The sequence below is a fragment of the Peromyscus maniculatus genome, chromosome 1 (assembly GCF_049852395.1).
Source record: "Peromyscus maniculatus bairdii isolate BWxNUB_F1_BW_parent chromosome 1, HU_Pman_BW_mat_3.1, whole genome shotgun sequence".
Taxonomy (NCBI): Eukaryota; Metazoa; Chordata; class Mammalia; order Rodentia; family Cricetidae; genus Peromyscus; species Peromyscus maniculatus.
In genome coordinates, this window is record NC_134852.1 from 158,523,571 (window position 1) to 158,541,241 (window position 17,671).

General features: G+C 43.6%; 1 non-coding gene and 1 pseudogene across 1 annotated transcript; both read left to right on the plus strand.

The window, feature by feature from the left end:
• Window positions 1–13,350: 13,350 nt before the first annotated feature.
• LOC143269923 (cAMP-regulated phosphoprotein 19 pseudogene) lies at window positions 13,351–13,752 on the plus strand (annotated as a pseudogene).
• Window positions 13,753–17,509: 3,757 nt separating this feature from the next.
• LOC121827034 (U1 spliceosomal RNA) lies at window positions 17,510–17,671 on the plus strand. The gene has a single exon (XR_006069180.2). It is a non-coding gene; the product is annotated as a U1 spliceosomal RNA (small nuclear RNA).

The window sequence follows — 17,671 nt, forward strand, 5'->3', positions numbered from 1 at the left end:
AATGTCCTGGGATCCCAGGTACCCTCAGAAACTGTTCGCTAGGGAAGTATCTCTAGATGCGCTCCATATCCCCAAGGTGGGCTGGCTACAGTGTCCTGCAGGAGCTTGCAGCGGAAAATGATGCCCTGGTCATTGAACTGAGTTGGCAGGAAGAACATGGCAAAGCCAGGAACGAAACATTTCCTTCCAGAAATGTCTCTCGTCGCCCTCTGCTGGCTCACACCGTCCTATAACTCCCATGCTAGGGGATCCAACACCCCCTTCTGGCCTCTGTGGGCACCTGCACACATGTAGCATACAAGCTTACAGGCGTGTTGAAGCCCTAGTTCTTTTACACTGCCAAATATTTGCAGTTATACTGTGCCAAATAGTCTTCTGCAAAGCAAATAAATAGAGCATGGGAGTGGAGTGTTATTAAGTTGTTTTGTTGTTAAAACTTGAAGCCACATAGACTGGATTTGATCCCCAGGTTTACTAAATATGAGCTGTATGGCCTTGAGTTAAGTTTGTTTGTTTGTTTTAGGCTTTTCGAGACAGGAATTCTCTGTTTAACAGTCTTAGCTGTCCTGGAACTCACTTTGTAGACAAGGCTGGACTTGAACTCAGAGAGATCCACCTGCCTCTGCCTCCAGAGTGCTGGACTCACAGGCCTGTGCCACCACTGCCGGGCTAAGTTATTTATTCTTATATGTGTTTTCTCAGCTGTAAAAGAATACAATAAGGCCGGGCGGTGGTGGCGCACGCCTTTAGTCCCAGCACTCAGGAGGCAGAGCCAGGCGGATCTCTGTGAGTTCCAGGCCAGCCTGGACTACCAAGTGAGTTCCAGGAAAAGGCGCAAAGCTACACAGAGAAACCCTGTCTTGAAAAAACAAAAAAACAAAAAAACAAAGAAGAGTACAATAGTAGTACCTATCCCATAAGAATAGTAGCCTTAAAAAATGCTCCCCAAAATGTTCCAGTCCTAATTTTTGGAACCTATGAATACGGTACCTATGTCAATGGGATTACAGATTTTAAGATACATAGATGATCTGGAGTACCTGTAGGCCTGCTTTAATCACATGGTAGTGATGATGATGATGATGATAATGACAGTGATGATGGTAATGATACTCTAATTCCCTGTATGTCAGACACTGACCTGAACACTCTCGCTAAGACCAGACTGTGTTCTATGAGACCTGTCTCAAATAGATACATAGATAGATAGATAGATAGATAGATAGATAGATAGATAGATGATAGATAGATAGAAAAAATACAGAGAGAGCAGAAGGAGTAGGCTCTAAGTTGAACAGACACAGTGTCTCAGGAAGACCCTGGTCCAACCCCTAAGTCTGAACCCCAGACCCTGTTGGAGAGGGAATGGCTGGCTGGCTGTGCTTCTCTGGGTAGTAAAGAAGTTCCCAAACTGCTATGCTGGTCCTGTGGAATGTGCTGGAAAATGATTTATGTTTCTTGGGAAACTGTTGCTAGGGAAGTGTTCTGGCTAGTTTTATGAAATCAACTTGACACAAGTTAGAGTCATCTGAGAGGAGGGAGCCTCAGTTGAGAAAATGGCTCCATGAGAAAAGGCTGTAAATAGGCTTGTAGGGCATTTTCTTAATTAGTCATTGGTGGTGATGGGCATAATTCATTTTCTTTTTTTTTTTTTTTCCTCAAGACAGGGTTTCTCTGTGTAGCTTTGCGCCTTTCCTGGAACTCGCTTTGTGGACCAGGCTGGCCTCGAACTCACAGAGATCTGCCTGCCTCTGCCTCCCAGTGCTGGGATTAAAGGCGTGTGCCACCACCGCCCGGCCATTTTTTTATTTAGTGATTGATGGGGGAAGGACAGCCCATTGTGGGTGGTGCCATCCTTGGACTCGTGGTCCTGGGTTCTATAAGAAAGCAGGCTGAGCAAGTCATGGGGAACAAGCCAGTAATCAGCACCCCTCCATGGCCTCTGCGTCAGCTCCTGCCCCAGGTTCCCACATGGTTTGAGTTCCCACCTTGGCTTCCCTCAGTGGACAGTGACTTGGGTCATCTAAAATAAATTAATCCTTTCCTCCCCGGGTGCTTTTGGTCACGGTGTTTCCTCACAGCAGTTTAATCATCACATCCTTCCTAAGACAGGAGGAAGCCTCTCTAGAAGCACTCCATATCCCCAGGGTGGGCATGGGTGCTGGCCACAGGGTCCTGCAAGAGCTTTGAGCTGGAAGATGCTCTGGTCACTAACCTGAGCTATCAGGAGGAACATGGCAAAGCCAGGGACTAAACATTTCCTTCTAGAAATGTCACTCATGGCCCTCTGCTATGTGATGAAAGAAAAACTTGGACCTTCTTTGGGTTTTGGGGGTGGGTTGGTTTTGTTTGTTTGTTTTTGAGACAAAGGGTTTATCTGTGTAGCCATGGCTGTCCTAGAACTCTCTTTGTAGACCAGACTGACCTCAAACTCAGAGATCCACCTTCCTCTGCCTCTAGAGTGCTGGGATTAAAGACATGTGCCACCACCACTGACAAAAGAACTTGGGTTTTTTTTGTTTGTTTTTGTTTTTTTCGAGACAGGGTTTCTCTGTGTAATTTTGGTGCCTATCCTGGATCTCGCTCTGTAGACCAGGTTGGGCTCGAATTTGCAGAGATCCCCTGGCTCTGCCTCCCGAGTGCTGGGATTAAAGGCGTGCACCACCACCACCACCACCACCACCTCCACCACCCAGCAAGAACTTGGTTTTTGAGACAGTCTAAAGTACCTCAAACTGACCTCAAACACAACATATACCTGAAGCTGACCTTGAACTTTTTATTTTTTGTTTTTCGAGATTGGAATTTCTCTCTGTAGTCCTGGCTGTCCTGGAACTCACTCTGTAGACCAGGCTGGCCTCAAACACAGAGATCCTCCTGCTTCTGCCTCCCAAGGGCTGTTATTAAAGGCGTGTGCCACCACCACCGCCCAGCTAAAATTTTTATTACATTCATTTATTACATGCATATTCTGTGCATGTGTGTTTTGTATGGGGCACCTATGTCTCACAGCATGTCTGTAGAGGTCAGAAGACAACTCACAGGAGTGGGTTCTCTTCTCCCACATGTGGGTCCCGGGATCAAAGTCAGGTGATCAGAGTTGGCAGCAAGTGCCTTCATTTGCTGAGCCATGTTGCCTGCCCAATCTTCTAATCCTATTACCTGAGCAGCCACGTGTTGGAAGTACAGGCGGCGGCACCATGCCTGGTTCATTTGATGCTGGGGATTAGACTCAGGTCTTCTTGCAAGTCCTCTACCATCTGAGCCACAGCCCTAGCCCATGGAGGTCTTTAAAACTAAATAATAACCAACACAGGAAAACACCCTTTTCCAACACGTATGGAACAATCCCAAGAATAGTCTGTAAACTAGAGCACAGAACTAAGCCTGGGTAGTAAGCTGGGTGTGGTAGGAGGTGGAGGCAGAAGGATCAGGAATTCAAGGTTGTCCTCAGCTACATAGTGAGTTCATTTGGGCTGAGCTATGGGAGACCTTGTCTCAAAACACCAAATAAGTAAATAAATGAATAAATAAAGCAATAATTATTATAGAGCTAATCCTCGGCGCCTTCTCCAAAAGCAGTAGAGTTGGATTAGAAATTACTAATAGGGGACTAGGAACTCACGTGTAATCTCAGCTCAGGAAAGGCAGAGACAAGAGGATCCCCGGGGATAACTGGTAAGCCAGTTCCAGCCACACTGGAGCAGTCCAGGTTTGGTGAGAGACCCCATCTCAAAAAAATACGATGAGTGTTGATTGTAGATATCCTCCACATGCATGTGCACACATGTGCATGCCCCTCCACACCACAAACACACAAACCAACAATAAAGAAATCTGGGAGGGGGGTCTTCCTCTCTTACCATTAGGAGCAAACTTCGCACACTCTTTCTCCCTGCTGGTACTCAGCTCCTGGATGGAGCCACGGCCAGATTCTCTGATGGAGCTATACTGACATCCGCTGAGAGACTCAGCACACTTGTTATTTTTAGCACCACTGAGAGGGAGGCAGGTTAGCCAGTCTCGACAGGAAGTCTCTGTGGGGTCTCAGGGTACAGCCATCCAGGAGAAGAAAGCTATGGTGGACAGCTTCTGCATGCTCAGTCAGTGGAGCATGAGACTCTTAATCTCAGAGTCGTGGGTTTGAGCCCCATGTTGGGCACCAGAATATTGTGAGAAATCCAGGGAGTCTATTTAATGAGCCAAGGAATTTATTAGGGGACAAAACTCACTACAGCACAGGAGATTTATCGTAGGGTCTAGGAAAGCCGAGCTATGCCCCACGCTGATCTTCTGCCTGGTCCAAGATCTGCCTGGTCTGTCCCAGCATATATACCATGAGGGACCAAAGAGAATGCTTTGTACATGCATTCCGGGTCTTAAAGGTCCTGAACGGCCACGCCCCAGGGGCATGGACTTCAAGGTCACAGACATGTGTAGCAGTTACTTGCTGCCTCTCTAGGGGCGGTGCTTCAAGGTCACAGCTGGAACAGCTACCCACTACAATACAGTGTCAACATCTGGATTGAGGAAGCAGCCCTGGATACTTTCTTCACGCACTTGGTTTAGCCAAAGGTGAACCATTCAGTTCTACATATCAGCCACGGGTTCCCCTATTCTTCCCCCCCACTCCCTCCCCAGAGGTTCAATTCTTTATCATCATGGTGGGGAGTGTGGCAGCATGCAGGCAGACATGGTGCTGGCTACATCTTGATCAGAAGGCAACAGGAAGTGGACTGAGTGTCACACTGAGGGAAGCTTGAACAAAAGAGACCTCAAAGCCTGCCACCATAGTGACACACTTTCTTTACAAGCCCACGCCTCCTAATAGTGCCACTCCTCTTGGGGGGCATTTCTTTCAAACCACCACATTCCACTCCCTGATCCCCAAAGGCTTATAGCCATAACATAATGCAAATATATATTCAGTCCAACTTCAAAAGTCTGTAACAGTCTCAATAATGTTTAAAAGTCCAAAGTTCAAAGTCTCTTCTGAGATTCATGCAATCTCTTAACTATAACTTCCTATAAAATAAAAATCAGAAAGCAGATCACATACTTCCAACACTTATAATAGCACAGGATATACATTACCATTCCAAAACATAGAGAAGGGAGCACAATGAGGAAATGCTGGACCAAAGTAAGACCAAAAACCAGCTGGACAACTCCAAACTCTGCATCTCCATGTCTGATGTTGAAACACTCTTCAGATGTCCCCTCTGTTCAACTCTGTTGACTACAGCACACTTCTTCCTCTTGAGCTGATTCCACTCTCTGACAGCAGGTCTCCTGGGCAGGTGTCCCACAACTCTGGCATCTCTAACATCCTGGGATCTCCAAGGCAATCCAGGCTTCAACTTCACAGCTTCATGCAATGTCCTCTCTGGGCCTCCATTCAGGGAAACTCCTGACACACACCTAGTTTCAACAGCTTTCCTTAGTCCTGGGGGTAAATTCCACAGCCCATTTCTTCTCTCCTTTCCTCTAAAGCCAGAGCCACGTGGCAGAAGCTGCCTGACAAGTTTTCAGTGCCCTGATAGTGTCTCTCCACCAATACAATCAGTCAAATCTAGCCGAATTAATGAAACCACGTTTAATCTCAGCAAAGCAACTCCCAGGTGACTCTCCAGGAAAGGAAGCAGGAGAGAAATCACGCCTTGGGTCTGGGTCTGGGTCTTAAATATCCTGTAGATGGGTCTAGAGTAGTTCTGGGGGAGGAGCCGATCCTTTGTGGCCTTTTCGAGGGTAGAGTTTGGAATAGGACTGGAGCTGGAAGATTCCCAACACTGCCAAGTTCTGCTGTTTACTGGGGCTGGAACATGGCCTCCCTGTTCAAATACATCTTCACTAGCTTTCTGTCTTTCTTTTTATTATTATTATTTTTATTTTTAATGCCGAGTGCTGTTTATTGAAGGAGGGAAAAGGTCTTAAATACAGGCTTACAGCACAATGGGAGAACCCCGGAGGGCAGAAGTTCGCTACTGATTTTACAATCTTGCATCTAAACTGTTAATGCCCATTATGCAGGATACACAGACAAGGAACTTCCCTTAAGCATTCAGGAGGGTGGAACCCAGCAGGGAATTATCATAGGGAGGATATCAAGGTCAAGGTCAGCAAGCAAGGAAATAGTTACCCAAAACGGGGGCCAGGGCCCTACAGGTCCCCTTTTACTAAATAATGAGCTTCTGACTTAGGTTTCATGGGACGTCAGCAGGTCACCTTACCCGTCATGGAGACACCTGCCCAGGCTCTGTCTTAGGTTGGTGAGTGCCCCCCCAGGCATTACGCGTCTCTGAATACTCATTATCATACAGGCTCAATCGTGTGTGAGCTGCAGAGTTAACTGCTGCCAAAGATCTCAAAGTGGTGCTAGGCTTTGCAATCTGTGTGTTCAACACAGAAAAGACCAGCAGAGGTCCTATCCCACCCATAGCCAGTAGGCTAAAGGCAACTGAGCTATTCCCTTCCTTAACGAGCCTTACTGCAAATTGGAGTCCTTGTAAGATGGTATCCCAAAAGCAAATGGAACTTGAGTTTATAAATTTATAATTTTCAAAGCCAATCAAAATGTATGTAACTATTGAATTAAATTTATCATGCCCAGTAGAATGAAAGATTAACTAACTGTGGTAGCTACTTTTGCTGCCAGGGTCTCCACTGTGCTAGCTAGCTTTCTGTCTTTCACTGCCTAAGCTTGGCTGTCCTGAAACTTGCTCTGTAGTCCAGGCTGGCCTCAAACTCAGAGATTTACCAACTTCTGCCTTCTGAGTGCTGGGATTAAAAGCATGCACCACCACACCCAGCTCTAAGCTTTTCTTTAGTTCCTTTTTACAAGTTGGAAACTTGGCTGGGTGGCATCTTGACCTGAGGTCACCACTCCCTATATTCCATTTCTTAATCTGTCTATCTCCTTGAACACAGGATTTAGCTCCATTCCACTTCCTGGTGCTGTTTTTCTCTTCAAAATTTATATTTTGCAATTTACCCTGCTCAGCTTGCTCCTTTTCATTATAAATCTTCATTAGAGTGACCACTAATAACCACATGACAGAGTCTACACTAGACTGCTTTGAGATTTCCTCTACCAACTGAATTAATCCAAAGCTCTTCACTTTAGCCTCAGGCAGACTCTTCAGACCAGGGCAGAAGGCAGCCAAATTCTTCACCAAAACATCACTAGAACAATCTTTAGGCCATATATTAATATTTTTCTCTACTGAAACCTCTTGAGTGAGTCCCTGGCATTTCAAATCATTCTCAGTACCTCTGTCTTCCATGTTCCTACTAGTATGGCCCATAAAGCACTGCTTATAGCATCCCACTGCTTTCCTAACCCAAAGTACAAAAGTCTAAATTCCTCCAAACAAGCACATGGTCAGGCCTATCACAGCAATACCTTAGTCCCTGGTACCAAATTCTTTCTGTCTTAGTTAGGGTTTTCATTACTGTGAAGAGACACCATGACCATGGCAACTCTTATGCAGAAAACATTTAATTGAGGAGGCTCACTTACAGTTTCAGAGGTTCAATGCCTTATCATCATGATGGGGAGCATGGCAGCGTGCAGGGAGACATTGTGCTGGCTACATATTAATCAGAAGGCAACAGGAAGTAGACTCAGTGTCACATTGAGAGAAGCTTGAGCAAAAGAGACCTCAAAACCCACCCCCACAGTGACACACTTCCTCCAACAAGGCCACACCTCCTAACAGCGTTACTCCCTTTGGGGGCCATTTTCTTTCAAACCACCACAACTCCGCATACAGGGGATTGGACAGCTCTGGCCTCTGTCAGCAGCTGCATTCACATGCACATAGCCCCACAGACTGGTCAGGGCCTGGTCTACACATCAAGTTCTAGGCCAGCCAGGACTTCTGTAGCAAGCTTTCTCATCGGACTCCCTGGACTGCCAGCCTGCACATAACAACACAGCGAGTTATTATTAATTATGAAAGAGTTATCATTAATTATGAAAGCTTAGCCTCAGCTTTGGTTTTTTCCTAACTAGTTCTTATAACTTAATTAATCTATTTCTATTAATCTACATTATATCGTACAGCTTGGCACATCCAACTTGCTCCAAGTCTGCGGGCAAACATGCCTAGATTCCTCCTCCCAGTTTCTCTTTCTCTGCCTGGAAGTCCTGCCTATCTCTCCAGCCTAGCTATTGGCCATTCAGCTTTTTATTACCCCAATCACAGCAATACATCTTTTTTTTTTTTTTTTTTTTTTTTTTTGTTTTTTCAAGACAGGGTTTCTCTGTGTAGCTTTGCGCCTTTCCTGGGACTCACTTGGTAGCCCAGGCTGGCCTCGAACTCACAGAGATCCGCCTGCCTCTGCCTCCTGAGTGCTGGGATTAAAGGCGTGCGCCACCAACGCCCGGCTAGCAATACATCTTTATACAGTGTGCAAATTGTAAGGATCCTGCTCTCACTCTTCCAGGTTTAATGCCTTACCTCATCAGCAGGCGACTGCATCCCTGCCTTAAAAAGCCACACATAGACCCCCACGCTCTCTCTTTGTGTCTCTCTCTGTGCCTCTTTCTGTTTCCTCTTTGCCAGGCCTGGCTTCTCCATTCCTCTCCTTTCTAATAAAGCCCATTCTAACTCGGGGAGCCATGGCTCGTGGCTCTTCCGCCAATAAACCAGCCCCGTTTATCCTTTCACAAATATCCCACAAAAGACTTCTTAAGCTAAAACAAGATAGCACACACACTGCCTTTGATGCATAGAGTGAAAGCCAAAAAACAGAATCTTTGCAAAGTACCTATTTTTAAGTGTGTTCCACACATCCTCAAAGAGTCTTACACCCACAGCAGCTGGTGATGTAGGACAACAGTGTGACAATATCTCTTTTTGGGAACTATCCAATGACACTTGTTCGCACATAAAAATCTTTCCCAAAGGTGGTTCCTGTGAGGACACATGGGAGGAAGCTTCTGTTTGAGGTGGGGAAGATGGGCAGAGACAGGTCGCCTATCTAGAAGAAAATAAAGAGCCATCGAATTGTGTGCTATGACAAGGTTTTCAGTTCTAAATACCCATCAAGTGCAGCCCAGGAAGGATCAAAAGTGGGAAAACAAGTCCAGAGAGTAGCTGGGAGTGGCCACAGATGGCCTGTCTACGGCTTGGTCTGAGCCAAGGTGATGGGATTCAGGAGACAAGGGCAACGCACGTGTGAAGGTGGACTGGAGGGATCACTCCTTGGTTAAGTGCATTTTTTGCTCTTCCAGAGGAACACAGTTTGGTTCCCAACACCCATATCAGGTGGTTCACAAATCCTGATACAGCTCCTGGAGATCCAATGCCCTCTTCTGGCCTCTGAGGGTACTGTATCTATATGGTGTAAACTCACCTAGGCATGGGAACATAAATAATAAATCTTCAATTTTAAAAAAGAAAGAGCCAGGTATGGTGGCGCCTTTAATCCCTCCTTTAATCAAGAGGTAAAGGCAGTGGCTCTCTGTGAGTTCGAGGCCAACCTGATCTACATAGGAGTTCCCAGGCAAGCCTGGTTTAAAGTGTCCAGCCCTGTCTCAAAACAAACACATGAAAAAATAAAATAAAATAAATATCCAGGTGGTGGTGCCATACACCTTTAATCCCAGCGCTTGGGAGGTAAAGGCAGGCAGATCTCTGAGTTTGAGGCCACCCGGGTCTACAGAGCGAGCTCTAGGACAGCCAGGGATACATAGAGAGATCCTGTCTTGAAAACAAAACAAAAAAACAAAAAACAAAAAAAACTTAATTTAAATAAAAAGAAAGAAAGCTAGTTACAAAAGGGGTATTTGAATGATATCACAACAAAGAAATTACTATTTGAAGTGCTGAACCTGTTAATTACCTTAACTTGATCATTGCTAAATAACACACTGCTATATCAACTGGTTCACTGTACCACATAAATATGTGTAATGATTATATGTCAATTAAACATGAAGTAAATAAAACCAAGCAAGCAATGGTGAGTCAGGTGTGGGTAAATACCCTTAACCCAGGCAGACATGATGGTGCCCATCTTTGATCCCAACACTCAGGAGGCTGAAGTAGACGGATAGGTATCTGTGAATTCAAGGCCGGCCTGGTATACATAGCAAGTTCTGGCTACCCAAGACTACACAGTGAGACCCTGTCTCAAAAAAATAAAAAAGTAAAAGGGAGCGAGGGACTTGTGAAGTGAGGCTAGGTGGAAAGCTGCTAACATGAAGAAGTTGGGATGTGGCCCTAAGGACAGGCAGCTCTCCTGTGCCTCTGGCTGTGGTGATTTCACCCCTGTCTTCACATATGTGTGTCTGTCTGAGGTGCCTCCTCCTCCAGGAAGTCTTAGGAGCCCAGTTAGGACCCTGAGCTGACATCCAGGTACCAACAGTCGTGAGCTGTCTATCACGATGCTCAGCTACGGGACAGCGTGAGGGGCAGGTGCTGGGGCATCTGGGCTCATGACTTACTCAGTGATACCTGGTGTTATCTGTCCTAGTGTTAGGGGAGAGGAAGTGGGCAAGCCATGGGCAGGATGGGACCTGGCCTTCATGTTATAAAGGGCACTGTCGTCTCCATCTGGATCCACATGAGCAGAAACAGGTCCAGCACTAACTAGTGTTGCTTCTCATTTACCCTGGCCCAGACTCATCTCAGCTTCAAGATGGACTAGCCTGGGAACCTGCTGACTCCCAAGCTTCCCAACTTACCAGGATGGGTGTAAGAGTCCCCCTTGTCCCATGCTCTGTGTCTCCACATCCTTTAAATTTATTTACTTTTAATTTAATATTTATTTTATATATGTACATTAAATATTTTTACATACATACAAATATTTGTGTGTATATTTGTATGTATGTGTGTAGACACATGTGCCACTGTGTGTGTGTAGGTCAGAGACAAGCCTTCAGGATTTTTTTTTTTTTTTTTTTTTTTTTGGTTTTTTTCGAGACAGGGTTTCTCTGTGTAGCTTTGCACCTTTCCTGGAACTCACTCTGTAGCCCAGGCTGGCCTCGAATTCACATTGATCCACCTACCTCTGCTGGGATTAAAGGCGTGCGCCGCCGCCGCCGCCGCCGCCACCACCACCACCACCCTGCTAGGAGTTGTTTACTGCATTCACCAGGGGCCCAGAAATTGAGCTCAGGTCATCAGGATTGGCAGTAAACATCCTTTACACACCGAGCCATCTTGCTGGCCCTCCACATCTTTCTTCTCAGGCAACATGAAATTCTTGTCGTCCGGGCATGGCATGGCTGTTACCATCTTGAAATCAAAGAACCGTGGTCAAGCCAGCGGGATGGCTCAGTAAAGACCCTTGCCCTCAAGCCCGAGTTTAATCCCCCAGACTCACACAGTGGAACGAGAAAACCGATTCCCTCACGCTGTCTTCTGGCTGCCACAGCTGCGCCATCACTGCGTGATCCCCTGTACCCCAAAATAAATAAATAACCCATGGTCATCGGGAAAAGACCTCAGAAGCTTAGGTCCACAAACAGTCGCTCGCAGAAGGGATGAAGGCGAGCTCACAGGCTGCAGCAGGAGGCTCCGCCCCCCTCTGGGGACGGATGATCAGTCAGCAATTGCTCAGGGGAGGTGATGCAGCTGCCCCAAGAAGCCTGCACTCCTGAAGGTAACCCCAATTCGGTTCCAACTTGGTAAATACTTAGGAATATACATACACACATATATGTAGTATGCATGTACATATATGTAAGAACAGTTGAAGCAATAGGGGCTATGAATAGGAAAGCAAGAAGGAGGTGCATGGGAAGTGTTCGAAGCGGGAACGGGAACAGGAAATGATGTAAGGATATTCAAATTTGCTTAAGTGTTTTTATTTGTTTGTTTGGTTTGAGACAGAGTTTCTCTATGGAGCTCTGGCTGTCCTGGATCTCGCTCTGTAGACCAGGCTGGCCTCAAACTCAGAGATCTGCCTGGCTCTGCCTGCCGAGTGCTGGGATTAAAGGCGTGCGTCACCACTGTCTGGCTTAATTTCTCATATACTATATTTTAATCATATTCCTTCTCCTGCTTCAAGTCCTCACAGATCCACCCCACCTCCCTACCCATCTGATTTCATGTTATTTCTCTCAGGAAAAATAAAAAAGAACAAAACAAAAACCCAAAAGACAAAAAACACCGAACCATAACACACACACACCCAAGAAAAGCACACACATTGAAAAACATGAATTCTGTTTTGTGTTGGTCAATTACTTCTGAATAAAAAAGGACATATGCAGCCAGGCGGTGGTGGCGCACACCTTTAATCCCAGCACTCAGGAGGCAGAGCCAGGCGGATCTCTGTGAGTTCGAGGCCAGCCTGGGCTACCAAGTGAGTTCCAGGAAAGGTGCAAAGCTGCACAGAGAAACCCTGTCTTGAAAAACCAAAAAAATAAAATAATAATAATAATAATAATAATAATAATAATAATAATAATAAATTTAAAAAAAGAACTAGTTAGGAACAAGCCTAAGCTAAGGCCTAATTAGGCTTATGAGCTTTCATAATTAATAATAAGTCTCCCTGTCATTTTTTTGTGAGGTGGTAGCCCAAAGAAAAAATTTGTCCACATATGGCACCCAGTGTGGGGCTCAAATATCCAAACACAGGGCCTGAGAAAGCTAAGAAAAGTTCTGACAAAGGAGCCAGCTGTAGCTTCCTAGTCCTGCAGTCTCTAAGGTGGGCTGGTGCTCAGCAGCACACAGAGGTGCAGCTACTGGCTGCTGCCTGCAGTCTGGAACCAGCTGCCAGAGCGATCGGCCAGTGGCATGCGCCAAGCTGAGCCACGCGGTGGCTGACAATGGCAGTTTTAAGATTTGTCTCACACGGTCAGAGAACGCCGCAGGTGCTCAGCAAAGCCAGGTCCAGACACAGAAAACCTCTGAAAAGGTACAGTATGTACCTTTAAAAATGTGCTTAGATGCTAAAGAAAGAAAAGAAACTGGGTATAGATAATCACAAAAAATAAATAGTTTAAAAATAATAGTGAAGTTTTTAAAGAGAGAATAAAGTAATATAACAAAAAGCCATGTAAAGATGGGAAATACATAGGGAGTTTGGGTCCTGTATGGTGCTTTGTTAACTTTGAATTTTTAAGTGCTAATATACAAAAACAATAGCTGCTGAGAAACACTGAGTTATGGAAACTGCTAAATTAAACCAACCCATATATTTTTAAAATGTCTTAACTTCAAAATGGAAATAAAAAAATATGTTGCGTTGAGGGAGATGTTATGCCTTTGTTTCCAGAGGAAACAAAAAGTTATGGTTCTCTCCAAAATCAATAAAGATAAGACTTGATTCAGGGAAGACTTCCTGAAGATCTTAGCTACAGACATGAAGAAAAAAACCAAAAGGGTATAGAAGGAGCATCATGTCCGCAGAAGTCCCTGAAGCAGTGTCGGCCGAGGAGCAAAAGGAAATGGAAGATAAAGTGACTAGTCCAGAAAAGGCTGAAGAAGCAAAATTAAAAGCAAGGTATCCACACTTGGGACCACACTTGGGACAAAAGCCTGGCGGTTCCAATTTTTTAAGGAAACGATTGCAGAAAGGGCAAAAGTATTTTGATTCTGGGGATTACAACATGGCAAAAGCAAAGATGAAGAACAAGCAGCTTCCTGCTGCAGCCCCGGATAAGACAGAGGTCACTGGTGACCACATTCCCACTCCACAGGACCTTCCTCAGCGGAAACCATCCCTGGTTGCTAGCAAGCTGGCTGGCTGATTAAAAGAGCTGAACTGCAAAAAAAAAAACACAAGAAAGACTACAGGACAGGTGACATGTATGCTGATCCCTCTACTATGGGAACAGCTCTGAGACTGGACAAGACATGATAAATCTTGTTGGCTACAGAGTCCTCATGACTTATCATTACATGCCATCCTTTCATATGGCATGGATGGAGATTTGGTTATACAGTCCAAACAAACTTAAGTTAACAGATGCCTTTTACCTGCTCAAACACAGAGCAAAAAAATGATCTTTAACTGACTTGTGCACACCACACATTCCATACTTGTGTTAATGCAGATATATACATTACCTTTAAAAGTTTATGTGTTTTCAGAACAAAAGAACCAGACACCAATGAAGACAAGTAGTCAGGTGATCCAGTCCCTCAGAATGCCTCTGTTGCAGTTTCCTCAAAATTCTGCATCGAGAACTTCAAAGTTACTAGTTGAGATGATGCAATCTCACAGACTATCCAGCCAGGACTTCAGATAATCTCTACAATTTCCCATCACACAGAGACTAAACACAAAATATATACAGCTAGTTCTCCCAGGACTTGACCATTATCCCAATTTTCTTGGGTCCCTCAAAGATGCCATCACTCCCAGACAACAGGAAGCAGTTTAAAGTATACGACACCCACATTCCCAAGATATGTGATGGGTGGTGTTTGATCATTCAATAGATTATAGATTTTTATCATCATTTAGGGGGTTGGTTACAAGTTGTTATTGACCATGGTCAGGAAAAAAGCTTAACAGAGGAGATTATATTTAGGAATCTCTTTCTGAAGGGAAAAAGGGGAATATAGTATAAAAATTATGGGATAAAAGGGTGGACTGTTGAGTCTACTTTTGAACTAAAAAACAACTACTAGTCTCAAATAATTTACATTGGTATGGATTTTTATATAGTGATACAAATTTAAGGTTATTTTTGTTGTACTGTATATATGTTTCTATTCTTGTTCAAGGTATTGTACCTATGCAGCTCACTTATAAGCTGCATAGGTACAATGCATTATTAAATTTACATTTAATAATGTAATATAAATTTCTAGTCTTTGAAAGCTATTTAGAATAATAAAGAAATGCAGGTTAGTAGTTAATCATCTATAACAATCAAACTTATAGCCATGTTAGGTATGTTTTTAAGGTCATACAGAGATATATTTTAGATAAATCCTCTTCAAACACTTCAGAGACCTACAGAATATGGATGGCATTTAAGATGTTTTAATAACATAAGGCTTTTCATGACAGTGAGACATGTCTGCTCCTGGCAGCACCAATTTACTTCAAAAGAGGATGATGGGTATCGAAGAACCTCCATATAGAGATTTCTTTTATTGTGGCAAAGTTAGCCATTTGGGCAAAGATCTGCCCTTGCCTCAACTGCTGACAGAATGCTGTCCAAACTGAACAAACAGGACACGAAAGAAGGCAACTCCCGAACTTTGCCAAGACAGGTAGGACAGTCCTTCAAAATTCCTGCTTCACAGAAAAATCTGTCAGATATTTTAGACCTGTAGGCTGAAGATGGATGTCCCAACATTGCAAAGGAACCTTGGAACAACTGTCCAGGCAGCCAGCTGTTTCTGTTATTACTATAGTTTTGGAAGTTGCCTGCTCTGTACTTCCTATTTAATCAGGTAATATTATATCCTTCTTGGATCTCTGATGGGGTTGAAGTTTAGATAGTAATAGTTAATAGTTTTCTGTAGTTTTGATAGAAAGTAAATCGGGCCCAGCGGTTAAGAGCACTGGCTGTTCTTACAGAGGTTCTGAGTTCAATGCCCAGCAAACACATGGTGGCTCACAACCATCTATAATGAGATCTGGCGCCCTTTTCTGGTGTGCAGACATACATGCAGATGGAACACTGTATACATAATAAATAAATAAATCTTTTTTAAAAATCTAAAAAAAGCATTCAATCATTCTGTCAGACCAAACCAGGAAAAGTAAGCTATAGTTCAAAGCTGTTCTATTCCATTTACTATGCAAAGCCATTCTTGGCGTTTGCAACTCTCAGCCCTTTTGAGTATTCTTGCAGTGTTCACCTTTTCCTCAACCACTTTTTTTTTTCTTCTTTTTTTCTGGTTTATTTCTATCTATTACAAATGTATAAAAAACCCTCCATCAATGCTGCTGATAGCAGCAGAACCTTGAGAAATATACCTTTGGGTTTGCCTCAGAAAAGGAACACATATTGCACTGTAAAGTTTATAAAATTGGCCCAAAACATTGTGATAATGTTACAATACCAGTTTTAAGAGTTCAGTGACTAATGGGGAGCCAATGGGATACATGCAGAACTGTGAAAGTGATCTCACTTAGCCAGCTGTCCACGTAGACTGTAAATCTACATTCAGATCATTTCTGAACTAAGACTATCATCTCAGTTTATTTGTTGAGGTCAACCAGGAAACCCTAGAATATACCTTGATTTTTGCAAAAAACAAAATAGGGGGAGGGGTTTCTTCAGCATCAGTCCACGAATAATGGACAGAATGATTGAATGCTTTTGTACAAAAATCAGAGCCTTAAAAACAAGGATTTGGTGAGATTGTAAAATGGTGTGCCACTTTGGCAAAACAGTTTGGTGGTTGGTCAAAATGCAAAACATTGTTACTCTGTTATTCAACAATTCTACCCTTAGGAATATACCCTCAAACTACTGAAATGTTCACCTATGAAACATGTACATGAATGTTTACAGCAGTGTGTTGCTAATAGTAAAAAAGTTAAAACAACTCAAATAGCTATCAAATACTGGAGAGAAATAAAATGTGGCTTATTCATACAATAGAATATTATTAAGACATAAAAATGAATGAGAAACTGACAGATTAAATGACTTTGGTGAACCTTCATAATTTCATTTGTAGATCTTTCCATTTCTAATTTATAAATACATTTGGGGTTATAAATTATAAATGTACTGCCTCCTGTCAACATTGTATACTTCTATTTGATGATTTCTGTGTCAAACATTATATGGAAATGTTTCCAAGTATTTTCTGTATTAACTGTGAATGAATAGAACAAAATAAATTGCCTGTGATGGAAAAAAAAATCTAAAAAAAAAAGAAAGAAAGTAAATCAGATACAAAACTTTGGACTCACTAAGATAGAATAGGTAATGGAGTATTTTCTCTGAATTTGCGAAATACTAATGGACTGGACACTGTGAATGCATTTCTTACTTGATAATTTTTTTGTCTTTTTTTTTTTTTCAGAGCTGAGGACCGAACCCAGGGCTCTACCACTGAGCTAAATTCCCAACCTCAATAATTTGTTCTTATTGTATATAGTTTTACTGTGTTAGAGTTAAAACCTTCTGTTTTTATTTAGACAAAAATGGGGAAATGTTGTGGTATATTTGTACCCTGTGAAGATATATTGCTGTGATTGGTGTAATAAAAAGCTGAATGGCCAATAGCTAGGCAGGAGAGATAGGTGGGACTTCCAGGCAGAGAGAGAACCTGGGAAAAAGAAGACAGAGTCCGCAGCCAAATGTTGAGGAAGCAGGATGGGCAGTACAGAGTAAAAGTAACCGAGCCACATAAAAGAACGTAGATGAAAAGATATGGGTTAATTTAAGTTATAAGAACTAGTTAGGGATGGTGGTGGCGCATGCCTTTAATCCCAGCACTCAGGAGGCAGAGCCAGGTGGATCTCTGTGAGTTCGAGGCCAGCCTGGTCTACAGAGCTAGTCCAGGCAGGACAGGCTCCAAAGCTACAGAGAAACCCTGTCTCTAAAAACCAAAAAAAAAAGTTTGTTATACTTACCTGGCAGGGGGGATACCATGATCACGAAGGTGGTTTTCCCAGGGCGAGGCTTATCCATTGCACTCTGGATGTGCTGACCCCTGCGATTTCCCCAAATGCGGGAAACTCGACTGCATAATTGGTGGTAGTGGAAGACTGCATTCGCACTCTCCCC